Source organism: Anolis carolinensis, chromosome 4, assembly GCF_035594765.1.
Source record: "Anolis carolinensis isolate JA03-04 chromosome 4, rAnoCar3.1.pri, whole genome shotgun sequence".
Lineage (NCBI taxonomy): Eukaryota > Metazoa > Chordata > Lepidosauria > Squamata > Dactyloidae > Anolis > Anolis carolinensis.
Window position 1 is genome coordinate 199,598,891 of NC_085844.1, and position 25,632 is coordinate 199,624,522.

Here is a 25,632-nt window from a genome sequence, read left to right on the forward strand (position 1 = left end):
CAGTGAAATCTAAACTTAAATCCCAATTTGCATTCTGGTTCATCTTCTATAGCAGTGATTCTCAGTCTGTGGGTCCCCAGATGTTTTGGCCTTTAACTCCCAGAAATCCCAACAGCTGGTAAACTGGCTGGGATTTCTGGGAGTTGTAGGTCAAAACACCTAGGGACCCACAGGCTGAGAAGTATTGATCTATAGTATGGAGTAAGGAATGCTATGGAGAACTGGAGTTAGGGAACAAATGAGGCTAGCCCTATACAGTTTTGCCAGCTGTTCTGTGAAAAGACATAAGAGAAAGCCCTGCAGATGGCACTAGCTGATCTTTTTTCTTCATTTGCTCCATCCTCCCGCTCATATAGCTCCAGGCAGTGCAGAATGCAAAAAGAAAAAGCATGTAATAATATATTTCGCATATTTGAACAAAACTGTCAAAATAGTTATTTTTAAATTGAGGACATCATCATGTTGCTGGCTGACTGCTTTAACATTAAAACACTTGAAACTCTTGACCAAAGAGTCATTGGTGTTCTAGAAAGAAGAAACGTATGAAAACACCTTTATATGTAAAGTGAGAAGTTAGATTAGACAACAGAAACACAGCCTTACAAATGTTGTCATAGAAATGTCATTGAAGTCATGAATTCCACATATTTTATTTGAGGGTGATCTCAGCCATCATCTATGAAGCTTTAGTTCCAATAATGTGGTATGTTAAGTTACATTTCTTAGCTATATTTCTAACCCACCATTCCCCAAGGAGATTCTTCACTCTATTTTACTCCTTACAATAAGCCTGTAAAGTTGGTTAGGCTGAGAAATCATGACACTTCTAAGGTTACCCACTTAATATCATGGAGATTTCAACCCCATTCCTTTGAGTCCTACTCTTTATAGACAGTACTGGTTTTCTCAGCTGTCCTTCTGACACAAAATAGGCAGTCATTAATATATGTTAGCAAAATTACGCTCCCAGGTGTGGTGTAGTGGTTTGAGTGATGAGCTAGGACTCTGGGAGAGCAGAGTTCAAATTCCTGATCAGCCATGAAAATTCAGTAGGTGGTCTTGGGACTATTATATTCTTGTGATCCGCAATGGGTTTCGCTCGCTTGCCAACCTGACCAGGCAGAACAACGTTCTTTTCCAGTTTTCCACCGAGGAAGGAAATGTCAAACCTCCATTGAACCAACTTTAGCAAGAAAAAATCCACATGTGTTTTATTTTAAGAGTTGCCATAAGGTGGAAATGATTTGAAGACACTTTTAAGGTAGGGAAAGGCTGCATATTGCAAAGAATCCTGAGGAAGCACAATATGTTTCTGTGTGGTCTTGCTGCACATAGTGACAATTTGGAAACTCCCCACCTCCTCATCTCGGCTGGATTACTCACAATTAGGTCTGTAGGGAAAAAAAAACCCTCTTTTATGCAGCAGCATCCCATCTACAACATTTCATTTTTTTCTGAAAGAAGTGTTCGGGAATCATCTGTTTACTCAAGATACATGCATGCACACAGATGTCAAGGTGCACATTTGGACACATCTGAAGGGGTGACAAAACTGGTCTCTGGTGACCCCTGCCCAAAATAAGGCTGATCCACATTGTGTAGCCTCACATTAGTTTGTTTTGTTGTTGTGAGAGGAATACAGCAATTTAGAAATACAGGATGCTGAACGATGGTCAAAACTAATATTAATGTAATTACACACCTCACAACTGTGTCTGTATCTCTGAAAAGACAGAAGGGTCTCAGCTGGAGTGTAAAAGATCTCATTTTCAAGTGCCTTTGGGGAGACTTAGGCTCCTTTAACAGAGTTGAATAAAATCCCACATTATCTGCTTTGAACTGGAATATGTGGCAGTGTGGACTCAGATAACCCAGTTCAAAGCAGATATTGTAGGATCTTCTGCCTTCATATTCTGGGTTATATGTCTGTGTGGAAGGGCGCTGGGTTATATGGCTGTGTCAAAGGGCCCATAGACATATTTCTCGGAAATCAAGGAAAGCTATTGCAATCTTTGTTGAAATAATGACTTGATAGACCCATGCCCTAAGTCAGTATAAGGTAATTTACAGAAAAAAGGGCTGTTTTCATAGAAACTACAGCGCCCCCTCCCAATCCCTGCTATTATCATTAGAAATGTTTGAATGTCATCTAGTTTAGTATTCTTCCATATTAGCAAGTGAGCTGCTTTAATTGGGTTTTAATTTTTTAAAGTTTTTTTAACTCATTGGACTGTCTTTCAGAGGTCTTGGTGGGTCAACTGCAATGAATCAATGCCATATATAAAAAATCAATATCATCTAAGTCAGTGGTTCTCAACCTAGGGTCCCCAGATGTTTTGGCCTTCAACTCCCAGGAATCCTAACAGCTGGTAAACTGGCTGGGATTTCTGGGAGTTGTAGGCCAAAAACATCAGGGGACCCCAGGTTGAGAACCACTGAGTAACAGCAGTCCTTCAGAATTTTGGACAAGAGTCTTTCTCACCCCTTCTTGGAGATGCAAAGTGTGTGAATGTCAATATATTTAGATGGCTCATTGTATACATCTACTGGGAAAGAAATATACAATTTCTTTCCGTTTATACCATTTTACACCAGTATGCACAGCCAGCTCACCATTAAACGGTATATTCGAGGATACTTCTAATGTACAGTAATCTATACTTTACATGATTTGTTCCCATGGAGAGCACTGATTTACCTACTACAGTCGTCCAAATATCATGAACAATTTTTGTTGTCAGGGTTGTGTAAATTGTGTAAATGAAGCTCCATTACACAGTGAAGCTGTGAAAGTGAGCTGCGCTGACTAGAAATAGAAATTTTACAGAATTAAAAAAAATCTCTATATTGTTTACATTGGATAAAATAACAAAAAGGAGATTGGACTACTGAGTTTCACTGCCATGACCTTATTCATTTTTCTCTCTCAACCATCCTTTTCACATTCTATTTTTGAGCATTAACAACAAATGTTATCTTTATGCTTCTTTTAATTGTTTAAATATGTGGTTGTTCAAGTTAGGGGTGTAGCAGAAATTTTAACTCACCGATTCCAATAAGTAAAGCAGCATGGTGGCAGATGCAAATTTTAGACGATGAAGAGATGGAATAATAAACTCTGTTTATTAATGCAATTAACATTTCTGCTCTCCTTAGCATGCTTTCACAGTTACAGCAAAAAAGTGCTTACTGCAAGTGCATAGATCTGAACAAACAAACATAAGAAACCGAAGTCAAGCAATTTAGCTGGTTCCAAACTTGGCATCAGGCAGAACAGGGAATTAATCAGCCAGGAGACCAATCAATAGGCAAGTATTTCAGTGAAAGATATAGACATGATAGGCATCTATAATTTATAATACAACCTTGTAAACCACCTTGTTACAGCAAAAGTCTTTTGGAGTCCATGTACTTACAACCAAAAGATATCTGTTAAATGCTGAAAGGAAGTCAGCAATGCCATAGGAGTTTTCCTGATTTGATTGTAAGATGCTGTGCTCCACTGGCATTGAAAAACACTGGAATATACCCAGCAGACTTCCTTATCAGTAATAAAGTCAATGGAGCTCTACTTTACCCCAACAAAGGTTTTCAAGCTGTATAGATCTATTGATTCAGTTTCACAAGGTGATCTTCATATTATCCAGCATGACACAGATGAATCTCCCTTTGTATCCATGTCCGTAATAATACCACATATAATTCAAGAAGATTAAGCTTGTTTAGCACCATTTTTTCCACAAATGTTTTGCATCCATCACAAGACTCCTATGATTATATGAGCATATAAAGTTTGGGAGCTTTTGTGATAACTGTTCATATATATACTATTCAATGCAGTACCAGTTTGTTGAAAAGGACACTGAGTTATTTAAAGCATTCAGATAATCAGGAGGCTCATATAAATGAAGTTACAGTTGGATACAATAAATATATAAATATCACAAATAGGTTTACAGTTGGATACAAAAGTTCTAGAGCCACAGTGGGTGGTACATAGTGAAATCAGCTAAAGATTTTAGGTACCAAAAAGAATCTGTTTATAGGATTTGAATATATAAGGTATCTGTTACATATACTTCAGTATCTTCAGCCCTACCCAAAAAAAAAAAAAAAACTTGGTGAAGAGTTGGCTACCAGATAGAGGAGACAGATTTATCAAAATCCTCACAATGCAGGATAGTGAACTGATGATTCCTGAAAAATAATACTGGCTTGAACAACCCAGCGGGGTGGGGATCCCAAATTACAATTGTTATTCTCCTTGTAAAGTGCACTTGATTATTGACCATATAAATTTGATTCTTTATCTTACTATATAAAAAGCCTTCCTTAGCAAAGGCTGGCAGCATTTCATAAAACAATAACCTTATTATTGGGTAGCTTTCTTTAATTTTACACTTGTGTTTTCAATAGCAAGAATTTGTTTAAAAACACAGTGGAGTATCCTTTTTTTTAAGGTATCAGTTGTCTTAGGAAACAAGATAGCTCATATATTAAAGAAAGATTGCCATCCTCACCTGGCTCTGAAGATATATTTTTTAAAAAATAATCAGTACTACAAAAGGGCCTGTTCTAAAAATTCTCACAAATATTTCTCTCTCTTAAAGGGTATTTCATGGCGTTCAAATAATCTATCTCACAGATTCAACTGCATGTGTACAAATAATCCCTTTTCTCTTTTCTTTGATATACAATATTATACAATCAATTTGCATGGCTTATAAAGAGCATCCAGTTCACATGAAGCTGGGTTGACCTGTCTATCCAGTATAGAAAGTCATTTATTGATATCATGCAAAATAGATAGAAATAGCTGGTTTCTATGGCTACTGAGGCTGGAAGACTCCGGGGGAAGATTTCTATTTATGCTTCTATATAATAGAATCTGGAGAGCAAAAAGGGATAAAGAAATAAGCACAGACTGCATCAGATGTATTTTGCCCTGTTGTTTGCCAGCTTTTAGATGAAAGGATGACTCCTGTTTCTTATTTACAGACATTGGAGACCCAGATTAAACCAACCATGTATGGCACTGGGAAGCAAGTGCTTTCTGCATGATAAGAACATTAATATTACAAGCTAAAAATAGGCATAACATCTATTTTCATTTGCCATTATGTCCAGGGGGTTTCCCATTAACTCAAGCCTGAAGCTTAAGATATATTTCAGAAATGCAGTTTGAGCAAAGAAAACATGCTATATGGAAGATTCACATTCTCCAAAATGGGTTCAAGATTTTTCTCAGCAGTCAGATCTGCACATATCTTCTGCATCATAGGGAGTAGCTATGTAAGTAAAATCAGCTTCTCTGCTCCCAGCTGCCAAGATGTGTCCTCATATGACCTGGCTGCTCATTCCTCATTAATTATGATTGCATTGGCTCTAAAAGTTGTCAAAATGTCATAGCGGAAAATAATGAACAGTCAGCTACCACTGATCCAAACAGGTAATGTTTTAATATCATGCTTGATCCCCATTGGTTATCACAGTGGAAGAAACTGGCTATCCTTTATACTGAGTTTTTGAGGGGCATACAATTGTTCCAGACAATTTATTTTGCAGAATATCAAAGTCTGTGCCAATTTACTTTTCGCCTGTTGCCCAAACTATCTCTCTTTTTTACTTTCCTTTTCAACAACAATGCTTTTGTGTTTTTTCAGCTTCTAAATGCCACATATCTTACCATTTTTGATAACTGGAACGCAGGTTTATATCTGGAAAACTTTCAGAGATTCTATTGCCCCCCCCCCCCCCCAAGAATGAGATATTCTTGCTGGATGGCTCCACCCCCAATCTAATAAGTGAATACAGATGTCTCTGGTCCTGAGTTGTGTGAATCACTAAAAACATATATTATGACAATGTATTTTGTCTTTTAATATAAGAGCTTTGAATATTAATAAAGGACCATTGGAGCTACAATAGCAATGAGTATGGACCATTATACTTAGGTTCTGATGATAGCACAGTGCTTAGAAAGAGGCTTAATTCCACCCCACCTTTTTAGCAATATATATAATTGATATAAGGCCTCTAGCGCAGGCATGGGCAAACTTTGGCCCTCCAGGTGTTAGGAGGCTGTTAGGAATTGTGGGCTGTTAGAAATTGTCCAAAACACCTGAAGGGCCGAAGTGTGCCCATGCCTGCTTTAGCCCTACACCCGCCCTTTCCTGTTCGTTGATTCAAAACATGGTTACTTCTTTGTAGCCATGCATAAAATCACATGGTCTCCAAAATGTCATAAATGAAAACTCAAACAGATGGCAAAAGTTAGTAAAATGAACATACAAAGCAGAAGAGTCTGCATGAGTTTTCTTTTGCCTACGTTTACTGGGAAGGGCAAAATGTTACCGTTCTCCCTCCCCCCCTTGTTGAGTTAAATGTGTAGAAAATATGTTTGCTCTTTCTGTTTACACCAATTGATGTAAGCTGAACACAAACAGGAAAGATGGAAGGAAGGAAGAGAAACTGGGATGTTTTAAAAACAACTTAAAAATGGGCTGGCGGGGATTAACTGGAAGTAGAGTCAAACTGTAAACCTCATTGGGTATAAGATAAAGGTTTTCCCCTAACATTTAGTCATGTCAGAATCTGGGGGTTGGTGCTCATCTCCATTTCTAAGCGGAAGAGCCGGCGTTGTCCATAGACACTTCCAAGGTATTGCATGGAGCGCCGTTACCTTCCTGCCAGAGCAGTACCTATTGATCTACTCACATTTGCAAGTTTTTGAACTAAGTTGACAGAAGCTGGGGCTAACAGGAAGAGCTCAACCTGCTCCCTATATTCAAACAGCCAACTTTTCAGTCAGCAAGTTCAGCAGCTCAGCGGTTTAACCCACTGCAACACCAGGGGCTATAGGGTATAGTCGGGCATAAATAGCTAACTGGAAAAAAAATACACCAAAGCTTGTGCTTACTGGCAACACCTAGCTTTTTAATAGCACCCTAAATATGTAAAATATAAAATTATTTGCAAAGCTGCCAGTGCTATGGAAGAGTTTTGTTATAACTTTACAGCAAGGTTTCAGCTTTCATGTGGCTAGCTAGAGCCCAGGTATCTCAAAGCCTTTTGGTTTGATTGAAACCCGTGTCTAGGTAGCATATACTGTATTTCTGAAAACATACAGTGTGAGGTTATAACCTGATGTGCTAGACTCCAGCATAATTAGCTCAGTGCAAACAAATGACTATACCCCCATGTGTGTACATGTCTATAGATATTAAACAGAATCTAGCTGAATCACTAATATTCTATATACACCACCGTGGTAGCCTTTAGTGACCCAGAGATGCAACTGTGCAAAATGAATGCAGGTACATTCAATAAACAGCATGTAACTGTTGTTCTCATAAATCAGAGATATAAAATCAATACAGCACACAATGCTGCATATCTAAATGAGCACAGAATTGTGATTTGTAACTGCCTAGAAGCAAAATGACTATTTTTTACAGTGGCAATTCCGGCAACATTTGACTCATGCAATATTTTCTATGGATAAAAAAATAACTAAAGCATGACTGTAGTAGATGCTTATTATTGGAGTGTGCAACTTGAGCAGCTTGAATTTGGGGGGAAGTCTTTAGTCAAACACCTAAAATTAGGATAGTCTCATAATTATAGTAATCACCCAAGCATTGCCCTTTGTCAGTCAAAGCATATGTCAAATGGCTAGAGGCAACCAAGGTGGAAAATAAGCAAGTAGGGCTTTTTTATTTCTTCCTCTCAGTGTGCATATATTTTTTTCTGAAATCCAGAAAAATATTTTGATGATGGTCTAGCTTATTCTTTTCAAAAATCCATATGTACTGACCCCGTAGAATAAAGTGCTTTATGATATCATCCTTATTGCAAAAAGTATACCTGTCACTATAATATTTTTAAAGAATTATTTCTATATAGGATAATACTGGAATGCAGCTATTGTATAATCCATATAATACTCATACAATTATTTTTAAATGTTGAAACCAGTGTCATCAGAATTGCTGGATTTACACTATACCCTATTTCACAGTTTTAGAATTTCTTCATTAATAGTGCAAATGAATATATTAAGCTATGTTGCTTCACACAAGTTGGTCTACTATTTTTTTTTTTTACAGTTTCATCTTGCACAGGAAGACATTACACAAGGAGCTGGTGTGATTTTCCTTGCGTTGCTTCTCATTCTTTGTCCATGTCCTTTACCATTCCAGCTTGCAATATAAATATGAGGGTTTTTTTTATTATCGTTAACTAGAACAGTGGCGATTTTCTTGGAAAATTGAATCTGTAAAAAGATAAAAACAGAACAGAACTTCAGAGAAAGTTTTATTACACATTTTAAAAACTTTTACTCTACTATTTTCATGCAAATTAAACAGCTGGAGACATTGAAAGAGTATTTGCATTTGTTCAAATAATGTACTGCTATCTTGAAAGCTATCCTGATACAAGGTTTCAGTGTTAAAGCTCTTCAACTGCTTGTGACTGACTCTTCCTACACACTTACACATTTCACTGATGCTCTTGCCTTTCACAGAATCTCCCTAGATTGAAAACCTTGAGTTATTGCTGTGATTTGTATTGATAGGACTATGAAACTGTACCCTTGCAAGACACACCTCTATCAATATAATACATAGAATATGATTAATATTTGAAAAAGTAGCAACACTTTTGAGGAACACTTCTAAAATGTATGGCGATTTCAGGTTTGTATCAAAACCTGCGGATGTAATTGTAGAAACATGATTGAGGAAAAGGTAAATGTCACCACTTCATTAGGAGCTCCTAGCACTGTGGTTCTCAACCTGTGAGTCCCCAGATGTTTTGGCCTTCAACTCCCAGAAATCCTAACAGCTGGTAAATTGACTGGGCTTTCAGGGAATTGTAGCCCAAAACACCTGGGGACCCACAGGTTGAAAATCACTGTCCTAGCAGATCCTTCAAGTACATATACATGGAATACTGTGACAGTGGGTATAAAGGATTCTTATATCATGTTTGGAAGCTCCCAGAACCCTTTGGGGGTGAAGATCTCCCACAAGAAATGCTCAAAAATGTCCATTATGGGATATGGGTTGCATTTCCACTATATTTTGCACACACACACACACACACACACAACCAATGCAGGACCAAGAGAAGCCTTTTTTGTAACCCGGAACAAAGTGAAAATGCCCCATACCTCTAGAAGTTTTGGGAATTCCTTGTTTGTTTCTGGACAAAACAGGTATGCATCCCCACCACCCACCACATCTTCCACAGTTGCCCAGCTCTGATCTAAGGTGAAGGGAAATCAGGTGATGGGTGCCCATTAGTTAGCATTCCTCAGTTTGTACAAGGCAGCATTTACAGCACTAACCTAAAAAGATTGGTGAAAATGGCTAATAACAGTATATTTATTTGTCTGCCAGTTATATAGGAATGTAGAGACTTCCACACATTTCAGTAGTTAAAATATGGTAAATGAAATCCTTGAGTGCTTTCTTGTGGAGCCTTACAATAGTCAATCAATTTAGTTATAAGTACATTGCTTGGCTCTCCTCTGAATCAAAATGAGGATGAACAACTAATAAAGCACACCACATAACAAAAGTTAAAAGAGTATATTAAAATCTATCAAAAATACTTTAAAAGCCACAACTTAAAAATAATCTGGATAGGCCTGATAGAAGAGACTGGTCTTTACTGCTGATTTAAACTTAGACAACAATTCAAACTGACAAATTTCTTCCAGAGTCATTCCAGAGTCTGGAGGTGGCCAAAGAAAATGTCCTCAGGGCAGCAGACCTCTTCACACTTACCTCCTTGTTACTTTGTTTTGCTGGCAATTACCGCCAAAACAGCAGGTGCACAAGACCCATCCACCCTCCCTCCTTCCCCCATTTTGGCTGATTGAAGTAGATGTCTCCTAGAGAACCTGGGTATACAGGGTGAATTATATGAAAGGGGGAAATCCTGTAGGTAACTTGGGCCATGTAGGGCTTTAAAGTAACAACCAACACTTTGTACTTTGCCTGAAAACTAACAGGCAGTCAACGCTGGTGTAATATGGTCACTCCTAAGAAGCACCAGTAACCAAACTGGCTGCCGTGTTTTGAACTAACTGAAGTTTCTGAACTTGGTATAGAGGTAGCCCAATGTACAGTTCATTGCAGAAGTTCAGCCTTGAGATTATCAGTGTTTGCAGGTAACATTATTTCCATAAGCCTGGCCAGGGACTCTTATATGCAGAAGGAGGGATAGTGCACTAATAATCCCCAATCTATCCCACGTTTTAGGCTCAGGCATACACACTCAATGGCGTTCAGCTCCCTAATACATGATCTGATCAGGTTAAGATGGTCTTTATTGATCACTTTCTCTCACCTGCTTATTAATACATTACTTGGGGGTAGAGAGCCGGGGCCCATGTTGGGCCACTACCATCTTCCAGCCAAGTTACTGTACAACATATCAGCTCAGCCTCCTCATACATAAAAACAGTATACTCTGCAGTTCGCACAATGTTAGAAGGATGTTCCACTTTTTTGAGTGAGGCTTAGCTGAAGTGAAAAACAGATAGTGTCCTGGTATCAAATGGGGCATGTCGGAGGGCATAGCCATTGTTTGATAAGTTACATTCTTTTCATAGCTTAGCTTTTGAACTAGACAGAATCTTGTATTAGTGTTTCCTTTCAGCTCCATGGCAATAGGATGAAAGAAAAGTCTTACCCTGTGAAGATTTCAGGGTGATACAGTGAGGTTAATGGCTGAATGCCAATTGAATCCCATTGTAGCTTCAGCCCATTATTTTCCTGCTCTTCAGAGTTACAGTTTTGAAGCAACTCAGTCATCTCCTACAGCAACATCATTTCTTTGTCTAGTGCTGACAAAGATGAATTAAAATCTCTTAAAATCTCCCCTTTCTTTTAAAAGAACCCAGCCCTCCCCTCAGATGACATCATATGTAGCCTATACTTGGATATCTTTGCTGGACAGATATTTCATGTAGCCTTGTGGAAACAAGAAAATGAAGTACGGGCAATCCCTGAGTTACAAACATCTGACTAACAAATGACTCATAGTTACAAATGGGGGTGAGACAAGAGAAAGTGAGACAAATCTACCCCTCAGAAGGTTAATTCACTCCTGAAAGAATTAACATAGGGAAAAGCTTTAGCACCAGTCCTTGTTTCCATAACAAGCCAATTTCTTCAAAATCCAGTCATCACAGGGACAGAGGTTAAGGTTTTTCCTTGACATTAAGTCTATTCATTTCCAACTCTGGGGGTTGGTGTTCATCTCAATTTCTAAGCTAAAGGTCCAGCATTGTCCGTAGACACTTCCAGGGTCATGACTGCATGGAGGACTCTTACCTTACCACCAGAGCAGTACCCATTGATCTACTCACATTTGCATGTTTTCACACTGTTAGGTTGAAAATCCACTCCCCGGATTTGAACCACTGATCTTTCGGTCAGCAGCTCAGCAGTTTAACCCGCTGCGCCACAGGGACAGAAAGCAAGGTGAAATCTTCTGAACAGGGGCACAGACAGTGAAACAAACACCACAGGGATGTTTAATCCTTCTCTATGCTACCCAAAGCATGTGTGTGTGTGTGTGTGTGTGTGTGTGTGTGTATTCCAACTTACATATAAATTCAACTACATAACCTGTGCTGTTCTTAACTTGGGGACTGCCTGCTTGTACTATACAATCCATGGCAAGAAGTCAAACCCATAAATGCTCCTGAAAATAGACCACTATGTATACTATATGTTGGTTTCCAGTATGTATACTATGTTATAAAGCTTTACTATTCTAGTATCAATTGGGTCTACTAGCAGAGATAAAAAACTAGAAAGGAGAGTTCATCAGTATACTTTTGCTGCAAAGCAATATCAAAATTACCAGATATCAGTACCAAGTATCACATTCTACGCTTGTAGTGTCTTGGTTTAGCTGGACATTGTTGTATGCTGCTATTTCTACCACTAGGCTGAGTAGGCACATATCTCACACAGCCGGTTTGATGGGAAAATGTTTAAAGGGGGAGGCACTGGACTGGCGTTTGAGAAGCTGAGGACTCAAGAATCTCTTTGCCTTTATAAAAAATGAAAGGAAAATTCAAGTTGCTGAGGAAGAGCTGATAATTATCAGGAGTATAGCATGTAGAGAGAGGTAAACAACTTTTTAAAAGATAGGCTTTTTTTTTTTTACAAAGTACGTTTTTAAGAAGTCTAAATTTGTACCTCAGCAAACAGAATCTTCTGAGTCATTAATATCTACAGTCTCTAAGGCTCAGTGTGATTAAAATTAGGAAGCTCCAGAATTGCCATTTTGCCCAGGTAGCTTCTAGATCTTCAGTAACATTGTTTTTTGCACAGAAAATAATGTTTTGAGGATCTCTAAAGTCTCTGGAGGGGAAGAAACAAAGAAATAAATGCAATAACAAGATTAACGTCTTCCGTATTCTCCTCTTCCCATTGCCAATGCTGATGAGAGAGGCTATCATTCACATAGCGGGTTCATCTCTTCCTGCCAGAGCACCTTCCTGTTCTAATCCATCAAGCTCCATGGGAGAGCTGAAAGGGTGAGGATAGCATCACAGTCAGGAACATACAGCTAGAATCTCTCCATACACACACACACACCAGACTCCATAGGACGGTGATAAACGCCAATATGCAAGCACAAAGTAAGAAAAAATAGGGTAACCAGGAATAGAGTTTTATAGACAATGACTATGGGCTGCAATTCAGTCTAAGTCCTCAAACTAAATGCCTTGGATCTATAATTTTTAATTTAAGAGGATGTGTTTTAGATCAGATTCCTGTTTGTAGAGCTCCAGATTCTCAAAATAAAAAGAACTCCCTCAAATCTGCTCTCTCTCACATTAAGATATGCATTATTCTTTCAACCCTGCCTTCTCTACATGTCTGAGATATTTTTAAGTAGATAGTCCTCACATCAATCCCACACCTTCTCATGAGAAGAGACACCTGTGGATTAGATAGAGGATGATCAGGACACCGAGAAGGGGGGGGGGGGAGTTGGCCATGAAAGGTAGCCTAAAGAAACAATAATATCATACCAAGTTACTGTAGCAACAATCTTCTTCCACTTCAGCACTGTTGAAAATAATGTGTGTTCTCTTCTTAGACGGCTGTCTCTTGTTGACCATCTGCTTCTTCCTTTTTCCTCTTCATCTTGCAGAAGCCATGGAGCCCACAAAAGCAAGCAAAAGTGAACTGGGGCATCCCCTAGGACAGGCAAGGACATCCAAAAGAAATCTACACAGAATAATATAATAAAAGACAGAACATTGTTTTTTGCTCCACCTTCAAAACAAAGCGTACCATGTAGGTATTTCAGAGAATGTTCCAAAAATGTGCATCCCTTACGTAGCACCTGTAAAATTGGTGAGACACTGCTCAGGAATAAGAGTGCATGCTTTGCACTTAGAAGGTCTAAGATACACTGGATTAGATACATATCAGACTAGGACACGGAACAATGGCTTCAAACTACAGGAAAGGAGATTCCACCTGAACATCAGGAAGAACTTCCTCACTGTGAGGGCTGTTCGACAGTGGAACTCTCTCCCCTGGGTCGTGGTGGAGGCTCCTTCTTTGGAGGCTTTTAAGCAGAGGCTGGATGGCCATCTGTCGGGGGTGCTTTGAATGCGATTTCCTGCTTCTTAGCAGGGGGTTGGACTGGATGGCCCATGTGGTCTCTTCCAACTCTACTATTCTATGATTCTATGATTCTATGACATTCTGCTCAAGACATTTTACTATTTAGGGCAAAACACAACAAAACCAACCAAACAAAACCTGGATCAAAACCCAGATGAGCTGCTAATTTAATCTTTTAACATGACCAATTAGGCAGCATCTTCCACTGCACCTGAAGGCAAGACACTAGCTACAGGAATGCAACACAGATCTTGTTGTTGTCTCTCAATACCTCCATCATGGAAGAGTCATCTCTATCTAAAAGTAGGACCAGCCCTGCTACCAGAGATGCTGAGGGAACCACGGCTACTACTATACCAGGTATACCAGATTGTCTTACCTGACAAAGAGCAGTTGTTGACTGTCTACACTCCAGAAAACATATCTTTGGGGATACTAATGTTTTTGTAAATAATTTTATATGAGGAGAACTTATTTCTCAAGTGTTTCAAAGTCAGGAATATATATTTTTGACAAAATAAAGTTTGAGTTCTTATATCTTAACTACTAGAAATTAAGCACTGGCTGACTTGCTTTCAACTCTGTCATTAAACCTTGCTGTATTCAGTTATGGTCCAATGCCTTGCACGTTCTCTTTCTGGTACAGTTGCAGCTGCAAGGCAACTCACTTATTTCTAGCTCCCTCTCTCCAGTAGTAATGTATGGGTGTTTTTATTGTTACAGTAAAGTCTCACTTATCCAACATTCACTTATCCAATGTTCTAGATTAACCAACGTAGTCTGCCTCCTGTCCGTATCCACTGCTTTTTCTCTAGGCAGCAAGGACTGAACTTTTTATGGATTTAATTTCCCACAATGTTGTTACTGTAAGTTTATTTTATGCAATTCTATCTTTATTTGTAGTCAATTTGTTAGTAGTTAAAGTTTTTGTAGTCAATGTTTTCAATACATTGCGATGTTTTGGTGCTAAATTCATAAATACAGTAATTATTACATAATGTTACTGTGTATTGAACTGCTTTTTCTGTTGTGTTGTAAAACATGATGTTTTGGTGCTTAATTTATAAAATCATAATGTAATTTGATGTTTAATAGGCTTTATCTTAATCCCTCCTTATTATCCAACATTATCGCTTATCCAATGTTCTGCCGGCCCATTTATGTTGGATAAGTGAGACTCTACTGTATTTCATACATTGGCCTGGCAAGCTGTTGTGGCAGAGGGTAAGACTCTTAACCTTAAGGGTGTAGATTTGACTCCCACATTCTTGAAGAATTAATTTCAGCGGGAAGGAGTGACATATTTTTAAAATTTTCATAAATATAGCTATGTAATATGTCTCATTATACATTTTGAAAATTGTTTGCACAAATGGCAGCGTAGCATATTAGATTCTTCCTTGAACTTTCCTCTGTTGTTCCAGTGATGCATGATTCCCAAAGCAACAGAGAAATGAACAGGAGCAGAAAAGCCTGTAGCTATTCATTGGACTTGGAGGAAGAGAGTCCAACCTCTGTATTTATGACTTAGGAACAAGACAGATTGTCACCTCCCGACTCCTTATCTAGTGACAGCAAGTAACCAAACACATTAGAGAGAAAAGATATGTGACGCAGTGATATCAAAGACATTGCTGCTCATTTAGTGAAAATGGAAAGAGATGGTGTTATCTCATACTTAGAGTCAATTTAAAACACTCTATCTTGTTTTGAGGGGCTAACCTTAGTATGAAGCAATGTTAAAACAACAGTTTCAAAGGTGACATTATGAAGAAATACTGACCACCATAGGTAGTCCTTGCTGGGGCTAGAGCTGCCAGCTGAAATAAAGGAACAGGGCTGTTGTTGCTTTAGTGGTTATATAAAGAAGAGACAATTTCAGGAGTTGAAGTCTATGTGATAAGAAACACCTTCTGAAATTCCCACTTCTACACACAAATTAAAGGGATAGCAGCCCTGTCCCTTATTGTGGTGCTTGACCATGGATTGGGATAACTGTCTATGTTTTAAGTTATTTTAACTTTTGTAAGATGTGTTATTATATTGTGATTTTATTGTGCTACTGTTTTTATTGATGTAATACTGTTTTGGGCTGGTCACAGTGTAGGCCGCCCCGAGTCCTTTGGGAGATGGAGCAGGGTATAAATAAAGTTTTATTACTGTTGTTGTTGTTGTTGTTGTTGTTGTTATTTTACCTACCAATCCTAGCTGGGACAGTGCCTGCTTTTCTATAGGACATACCTTCTGATATTCCCATTCCCAGTATCCTCATTCTTCAGACCTCGCGTGGCATGTGGGAACTATTGCTTCACTTAGCTACTGAGGGAGTGGGACAATGTCAGAAGAAGCCCCAACTGTTCCCCCTGACTTCCCTGTCCCCCTCACATTCCCATCTTCCAAAGCTTGTGCCCTGGTGGCAATGCTGCTTTGGACTGGCTGTCTCACATAGTCTTCCTCTCAGTATGTCACAGTAAGCATATTAAGTAAATCTCCTGACCTAAGGGAAGTGGGGAGGCAATTCATAGAATCACAACATTTGTTCTGGTAAGCACCAGACATGCACCAGTGGTTCTCAACCTGTAGGCCAAAAACATCTGGGGACCCCAACTCCTAGAAACCCCAGTGAGTTTACCAGCTGTTAGGATTTCTTGGAGTTGAAGGCCAAAAACATCTGCACTGAGTTAGAGCAATATTTGACTGACAGTGATGTCAAATAAGAAGTAGATTCCCAGGCTGTTGGCCCCCTTGTCTGGGAAAGATGAAGACTGGTTCAATTAAGACTCAGCCTCCTTTCATAGAATTCACAAGTAGAAACACCAGATTGCTTTGGGTCTCTCTAAGACTAGCTTTAGCTCAGAAAGGCAAATGAAGAGATTGTTCATTTCATAGCTAAAACATTTTAAATTACATTCAAAAGTACATTCAAACACATATGCCTAAGTCCTCACAAACGACAAGAAAGTTTCAAGATGGGAAATTGCTCAGCAGAGCACTCATCATATTGATGAAGAGAGAGAAGAGTCTTTTATGTACAGTAGAATCTCACTTATCCAACATAAACGGGCCAGCAGAACATTGGATAAGTGAATATGATGATAATAAGGAGAGATTAAGGAGAAGCCTATTAAACATCAAATTAGGTTATGATTTTACAAATTAAGAACCAAAACATTATGTTATACAACAAATTTGGCAGAAAAAGTAGTTCAATACGCAGTAATGCTACGTAGTAATTACTGTATTTACAAATTTAGCACCAAAATATCACGATGTATTGAAAACATTGACTACAAAAATGCATTGGATGATCCAGAACGTTGGATAAACGAATGTTGGATAAGTGAGACTCTACTGTACTTGAAAACACCCTTGGAAGGTTTTTTTTTGTTATATGTTGCCATTGCTTAGATCAGTGGTTCTCAACCTGTGGGTCCCCAGCTCCCAGAAATCCTAACAGCTGATAATCTGGCAGGGATTTCTGGGAGTTGTAGGCCAAAACACCTGGAGACACACAGGTTGAGAACCACTGGCTGCGATAAATCCCCACAATGGATGACTGAGCAAATGGGGAAAGATTTAGACAACATATATATAGAGTGGAGGTATGCAGGACACCCTTATTGTCTGAAGCAGTGGTTCTCAACCTGTGGGTCCCCAGATGTTTTGGCCTTTAAGTCCCAGAAATCCCAACAGCTGGTAAACTGGCTGACAATTTTGGGAGTTGCACGTTGGGACCTCCAGGTTGAGAAGCACTTGTCTAAAGCCCTCTTGCTCTGATTGCAAATGGATGAGGGGGTCAATGAGGATGGTTGGCTGGGAAACATTTCCCAACAGGTGTTATTGTGTTATGGTGGAAGACAGAAGTACGGATGTTGAGTCAGATCCCCCTGCTCTCAGGTATGCTATCCTCTTACCAGTATTGAAGTAGGATTCAGTGGCCAGCCCAGTCAGTTTCTTCACATGGAAAATGTGTGTCAGCAAAGTGACTTGGGATGGCCCTTGAACCAAGAACCAACTTACCATGTCAAAAGAGCATGGAAAATGTATGGATTTGGATTATAGCTTCCCAAATTCTCCAGTCAACATGCTGCTAATCAATCTGAATAGGGCATTTCAGGAGTTATAGTCTAAATAAGTAAGATTTCTAAGCTCTGATGACACCAAAGGATACCATTTTCATGAATATGTGTGTGTGTGTGTGTTCATGTAATAATGTGTGTGTGTAATGACCAATCACTTTCAGATGGAAAAAAGAATATCCAGGGTCAGTACTGGTTGTTGTGGTCATAGAGATTTTATTGAATGCCTAAAGATTCTTTGCCTTGAACAAAGGTTGTGAAGCAAAACCAAACACTGTGAGTCCAAATGACTCGTCTGTGAACTCCCCTCCCACCACAACTCCTGCTGAAATGAAGCATTCCAATCTATGGATTACTTCAGCCAGATGAAAAAGAAGAGACGAGAGCCAAAATCCCGTTTGAGATGGTTGCTTTTCAATAGCTTGGCTAGCACTCGGGGCATGATTAAACCCTCCAAGGTTACAGGGAATATTTGACTGACCTTCCAACTTCAAACACAGCCGCTCAGCATTCATTAAAGAGCCCTTCAGCACCTCAGAACAGTCAGTTCCACACAGCAATGAAAACTGCATCCCTCCCAGCCAGTAACCTGGGAACCGGAGGAGGCTAGCTTTGTCCTCTCTGCTTCAGCCTGACCTTGTCTTTCGCAATGACAGACCCTGACTTTAGAACAAAGCAGCTCCAACACAGATAAACCACAGAAATGCACAGCCTGTTTAATTCAGTTCTACAGCTGCACTTTCCCCCTGCCAGCCGTCCACCACTTTTTCTTGACAGATTCCTGTATACCTGTCTGCCAGAACCCTTCGTTTGAATAAGAGCCCTGATGCCTCCTGTGAGGCTCACAAAACAATGACTAGAGAGACGCCTTAATGAGCATTCCTGTCTGCAAGGTTTTTGAGCAGATTGCCATCTTTCACTCATCTCTAGGCTACTTTTATTCTAGGCATCCAAGGGACTTTTCTGCGGTAATGGCCAAGAGAGAGCAAAGTGCAATCAAATGAAGCTGTCAGATGGCTAACTATGTAGCCACAAAGTGAGCTCATTCCTCACCCTCTACCTGCATTTTTGCTGTCAATTGTTTTTCTGGGTAAACAACATCACCAGAAAGTGTTAGAATAATACCTTAATCAGCATCAAGCGGCACTGTAGGAAGACAAGAACAATAGAAATGAAGTCCTTCCATATACAATGTTTCCTCGGATTTTCAGCAGCAATGCTTTTGCTTTTTTTTCTTCAGGCTCTCAGTTTTTAATCGAGTAGGTGATTTTATGGTTTTAGAAAAACCAAAACACTTTAAAAAGAACAAAGCAGAGGAAGAAAAATAAATGTATGACAACAAGAAATAACAAAATAGCACAAATAACACCAATGTCTTCATTTTTCTAGATTTATGCTTATGTTTGAATGATTGTTTAAGTGCTTAATAATTTATGAAATTATCTTTGTCCACATATGCATAAACCAACATATATTAACTATGTTAAATACTTTTTATTATAATACGTATGTTCCCATATCTGGAAAAATATCAAAATTACATTTTATACAAGCTGTACAAAATTTATAATAAATATATGAAAATACCTGGATTGCATTCAATGTGTGCATGCCTATTAGTCGCCAGTCAACTTATGGAAACCCTATGAATTTCATAGGATTTTCTTACACAAGAAATATTAAGAGCAAGTTTTGATAGTTCCTTCCTCTGACATATAGCACTCAGACTGAAACCTAAATGATACTGTAGTATCAGACCAAATATTTTTGGGGGGGGGGGGGGGAGGACTAGCTCTGATTTGCTTTGACCTATTTAATAATATGATGACTTCTCAGTGGTAGTGTATACATAACAAGATATGTGCTAAGTATATGACATATATATAAAAATATATGGATTTATACTCAGTGGGATAGAGGATACTACTCATTAGAGATGGGTAATATATGTGTGTGGTGCAAGGAAACTGCTACCACAGGGTTCAATTGTTAGCATGTTTGAAGTATAATTTTTGGAGGATTTTGTTTCAAAAATAAATGCAGCTTTCCAACTAAGTCACCTGAACACATACTCTGCTTCACTTCTGTTTTCTATATTTCTCCATCTGTAAAATGACTTTTATAGGAAGATGGTAGAACAAATACCTATGAAATCTTTTTGCTATAAAAGAGTGAAAAACCTCCAGAGGCTTTTGGCAGCCTTTCTGACTCTCAAAGTCCGCCAAGTCACAACAGCATCGTCCAAAAAACGAATGGAAGAAAATAACTTAGAGTACATCAAAAAGCCATCCCTGGCTTCCAGGTGTGCCAGATACCATTGAAATATCACCACCTCCCAACAGCCTTCCCAACAATGAAAACTGGCTGTCAGTAGCCAAAAACAGAAACTGGAAATATCCTCTGATTTTGTTGATATTGCCTTGTTTTTCTGAGAGGCCCCATGGCCTAACTTTGCCTCTATGCCCTCAACAACTGCCCGCAATTGACATCTTGTGACTATTTCAGAAAGAAGTAACAAAGTAACAAACATTTTGCATCCAGAATCAGCCAGGTTCAGTCTCCATTACATTCAGGTCGGATTGGGGACGTTTCCTGTGAAAAAATTAGAATGCTATTGCCACTCAACATAGACAATAGTAAGTTAGAATCTAGCAGATGGATCTATTCCATTAATTTGTATGCTAATTTATTTCCAATATGGAACCAATAGTTCGACTTAGTGTAAGGCAGCATCCTATGTTCAAAAGCACCTGGATACTATAATTCAGTCATCTTATGCAAGAAAAGTGAAGGGAAGAGGATTATATTGGTCAAAGTCTTTCTGAGAAAGTTCAGAAAATCTGCAATATTTTCATGCTGATGAAATTTCTTGTTTGATACTTGATTTGTAAATATGGAAACGAGCAATGATGCAATGTATGTAGCGCACATATCAGTACGGTTCATTTGTGCTTATTCTTCCTCATGCTTTTTAAAATTTAGTGCCCATATGCAGTATCTGCTACCTGGACCTTGGAGATAATCTTCAAAAGCCCTTCTGTTGGTGCCCTTTGCAAGTGAAGTGCAAAAGGCAAAAAGGACCTTTTCTCTGATGGCAGCCTACTTATGATTTCTTTCTCTCCAGACAGCCTTAGTACTTGAGAAGTGGGTGGGATTAAATTAAATGTTTCTATATTAATTTCTATTTATAGTTGTGAAACATGGACAATGAAGAATGCTGACAAGAAGAAAATTAATTTGAAATGTGGTGATGGAAGGGAATTCTATGGATACCGGGACTGCTAAAAAGAATAAATAATGAGCAAAACAAGCCAGAACTCTCCCTAGAAGCCAAGATGACTAAATTGAGACTGTTGTGTTTTGGACATAGCATGTGGTGGCATGCCGCACTGGAAAAGACAATACAATACGTGATTCACTTTAATTGGGGTTAGGGACACAGGATCCCACCTCCCAAATAAAAAACTGCAAATTTAAAAACCACTTTCCCCCATGAGAGAACATTCTCTAACAATCTCTAGGTCCTCCAGCATGACTCTGTGGTCAGTATCTGGCAGACACTAATCATAGCATCACCTAGGAGAACCTAGAGAGAACATATTGAACATATCAGTGAATAATCAAACCAAAAAGGGAAAGCAATTGGAAAAAGGAAAGACCATACTACAAGTGGATTGATCAATCAAAGAATGACAATGTTGAGTTTGCAAGACCAGAGCAAAGCAGTTGATGACCAATGTTCTTGGAAGTTTCTCGTGATAGGGTTTTGGTGGCAAATAGCAACAATATTAATGAATTCCATTAGCTGGTGCTTGCATTGGTGTGGTTCATGATACTGTTTGTACAGTATATTGCCCTGAGAAATCTTGCATTGGATAGCACATAAATAAATGCCTATAAACCAGAAAACTACTCTAAGTGACAATCACTTTGGTTCATTTGTGCACGAGTGTGTGTGTACACATGTTCATCATGTGTATTCAAGTCTCCCATTGATATGTGGGAATCCCATGAATTTCATGGGGTTTTCTATGGCAAGGAACCCTCAGAAGTAATTTCCTATTGCATTTCTTTGAAATATAGCTTAAACCACTTGGAATTTCTGACTGAAGCCTCATACAAGTGCCAACAAAGCATGACCCGGCTTAGCTTCCAAAATCAACAGGATCTGGCTCTTTCAGCATATTGAGGGTTTCCTATCTATCTATCTATCTATCTATCTATCTATCTATCTATCTGACTATCATAAATACACCTGCTGTTTCTTGAAATGAATGTATTTAAGACAGAGTACACTAAAGTTAAACCAATCATATAGCAGGGAAAAGGCAATTAAAACAAACAACAGGTAACAGAATGTTAAAGAATTCATATGAGGGGAAGCCACATTAGTTCAACGTGTGCAGAAATTTTTTAGGCAGTGAAGGGGCCAAGTTAAACTTCTTTAAGCAAGCTATTCCACAATAAAATGGCATGCTTGTTGTATTGCAGATGGTAAGAGAACATAATAATAATAATAAAACTTTATTTATATACCACCCTATCTCCCAGATGGGACTCAGGGCGGTTTACAGTGATAAAAGCAACACAAACATTACATAACAACATAATACACATTATTAAACAAAGTAAAATAATACAATTATAACAATAAATCACACTTACATGACCAGATCAAGGGGACGGGAACCATAAAACCAATATATTAAAATGTATCATTTTAGGCTAGGGAAATCTTTTGCAATATATTCAGGCTCAGAAATCGGCGGAGAAGTGACCTTGTTCTTGGATAGGTTCATGCAAAAAGAGGCAATTTGAGAGGTGCCCTGACTCCAAGCCATATAGAGCTTTCAAGTTCAAAGCTAGCAGTTTGCACTGAACTTGAAAAAAAATGGTTTCCAATGTATTTGTATTTGTTTTAAATTGCAAGCCATCTTGACTCCCAATTTGGAGAGAAAGGGGAGGTGGGAATTAATAATAATAATAATAATAATAATAATAATAATAATAATAATAAAAACTCAGCCGCTATCAGGACCTCAAGATTGAACTTCAAAGACTCTGGCAGAAACCAGTACAGGTGGTCCCGGTGGTGATCGGCACATTGGGTGCCATGGCAAAAGATCTCAGCCGGCATTTGGAAACAATAGACATTGACAAAATCACAATCTGCCAACTGCAAAAGGCCACCCTACGCATCATCCGAAAATACATCACACAGTCTTAGACACTTTGGAAGTGTTCGACTTGTGATTTTGTGATACGAAATCCAGCATATCTATCTTGTTTGCTGTGTCATAATAAAATAATAATAATAACAACAAATTACTGTTGCAAAAGAAGCTGTGGTAGGGATGATAAGCAGCTTATATCATCATTGTATGGGGAAGGGGTTAAGGAGTATCCCATAGTATCTGAGGCACATTTTCTTTCCAAGAGACCTGGGTGGTCTGAGTGACAAGACTCCAGTTCCATTAGGGAGCTATTGATATATTTAGGCAAGCTTGTAGCATGGAGCCTTTTAAAACTGACCCTCCACTTTCCATTCAGGGGCCAGACAATGACGAACGAGTCAGGAAGAATAGAGGCGGCACAGCTGAGTCAAATGCTCCTGTTCTTCTGGAAAATGGAGAAAAAGGATCTTTTAAGGAGTGAGGAATAATTAAAAAATAAATGAACTAGCGCTAGCCAAGTGACAGAGGCCCTACTTGATTTGCAAAATCTAAGCATGTTTCATGGCCCAGCTTTGCCCTTTCTATTAAGGGATGAGGATCCTTTGAATAGAACCCTCCACAGCCCAGAAAATGTGGTGAACATTAAAAATGTAAAGCCAGAGAATTCTCTTTAGTCATTTGCTTAACCTCAGGCTGTGTTTGTCACTGTCAGAGTGATGAATTGGGAGCTGTCTGAAATCAGCATGCTCACTTTAATAATGTCACTTTCCCCAAGCCTTAATAAATGTCTTTCTGAACCAGCTGGACAGAACCAATTCCTTAGACCAACAATTACCGATTTCAGTGGGTTTTTGCTCTGCTTAATAGGGTCCTGTTGCTGAAATTGGAAATCTTTATCCCTTTTGCACATTCTCTCAGCAACGAGGAGAGATGTGATCCAGTTGTAAAAGCCTTCAACCAAAAACTGGGGCAAAAGACAACAGTTTCTCATGAGCAAAGCAAGAGGGTTGGCTGGTTTTTAAATTCTGTTGATTACTTTATCAAACCTAATAGCAGGTCCACTCATATCAATAGGTTTTAATTTTGATTAACAAATTCTGGTGATTTCAATGGCCTAATCTTAAATTACACATGACTAGCTTGGGTAACATTTTAGAGGTCTACTCTAATAAAACACTAAATCTAAATCCAGATCAGTACAATCTGATGAGTAGATTCTTCTGCTCTGTGGCTTCTTGGGACATGTCTATGTAGAAAAAGTGGAATTACAAACATTTAAATGAGCTTTTTCTGACAACAAGCATTGGTAATGACAATGTGGATAGGATAGGATGTGAGCTATTGTAGTAAAGTGGTATGGGTATTGGATTAAGACTCTGGAGACCAGAATTCAGATCTCTGCTCAGCCATGCAAACTCACTGAGCACGTTGCCTACTCTCAGCCTCAAAGAAAGGCAAAGGCAAACCTCCTCTCCACAAATCCTGCTAGGAAAACCACGTGTTAGGGTCACCATAGGGTTGTCATGATTTGGAAACCTGAAGTCACAGAACAAGAATTATGTCATATTCACAGCTTGCTTTTAGAAACTGTATTGATTATGATGGATATTAATTTTAAAATACCATATGGTGTAAAAACTCTGGCCACTTCTAGAATCATGACAGGTGATTCATGACAGCCTCAAAATACAACACTTACTTCCTTAGTTAGCTATTCATAATAAAGAGCTCATCAATTTAACATAATTAAACGTAAAGGCAGCTGTAACTTGTCATATATAGATGAGAAAAGCTGCATCTATAGAAAAGTCCTCTTCTATCTCTGCCTATGCAAGATGAAAGACTCCCACTCTTCTTTACATCTGGTCTCCTTTAATAGCTCATCACAGTTAGGGTGCTTTGATTTTGTTCAGTAACTGTGGAGCAGAAGCTAAAGAAGAGGTAGGCAACATGTGAACCTCCAGATATAAACACACAATTCCTTTCTATTGGCAACATTTCTAAAGTTGTTGGGAATAGCACTGCAACATCTGGAGGACTATGTACTCCTCTGCCCTGGAAAAAATGATCCAACATTCAAGCCAATCTGGGGGTGACCATTGCACTTTTCAACTTGACTTTGGTTCAGATCTACGCTCAGTGACAAATCAATCTAACTTTACTCACAGAGTTGTTTGTAAGGATAAAATGGGACAATCCTCACTATTCTGAGGTCCTCAAATGAAGGAATGCTCATCTTAGAAGTATTTTTTCCTTAAGCTTTCCTTGCTCCCTATTCCTCCCATTTTTACTTCATTGTTAATGCATTAATTCTTTATCAACAGCCAGCTAAAATACACATGCACACAGAAAAAACCAAACAGCTGCTTTAAAAAAATCTTAGAAGAGTTAAACTGAATTTGTAAAAAGGAAGCACTGTTACTTTAAAAAGAGATAATGATGCATATACAGCTGGTGTTTCAGGCTGCAGTGTTTGCAGAGAATTACTAATTAAAACATTGCTTCTGTAAAGTGTGCTGATCCCATTGATTCTACCCCCCCTCCCCCCCCCCCCCCGCAGCCCTCATATCCACACAGTTAATTTGCTGCAAGGAAAGCAACGTTGCAAGGGTCCTCATTATAAAAATTTCACTGGCTGTAGCTAATGGTTGTAATTAATAGGTGCAATAAATTTCAAATGGCCAGCCAGGGTGTTCATTAGTTTCAGCC

At 38.7% G+C, this 25,632-nt stretch overlaps 1 long non-coding RNA gene across 9 annotated transcripts in view; it reads right to left on the reverse strand.

Annotated features, from left to right (window-relative positions):
* Window positions 1–3,104: 3,104 nt before the first annotated feature.
* The window catches only part of blacat1 (BLACAT1 overlapping LEMD1 locus), a 103,703-nt gene continuing 81,175 nt past the window's right edge, over window positions 3,105–25,632 (reverse strand). For 4 of the 9 annotated variants that reach the window (XR_010005498.1, XR_010005497.1, XR_010005496.1 and 1 more), the window contains 2 exons: window positions 13,067–13,265; window positions 3,105–8,275 (listed from right to left, as the gene is read on the reverse strand). This is a non-coding gene — a long non-coding RNA (BLACAT1 overlapping LEMD1 locus). Of the gene's footprint in view, window positions 8,276–10,704; window positions 10,859–12,224; window positions 12,390–13,066; window positions 13,266–18,874; window positions 19,044–25,632 lie in introns of all 9 variants that reach the window. The other 5 variants (XR_010005492.1, XR_010005491.1, XR_010005493.1 and 2 more) reach the window with 3 other exon arrangements.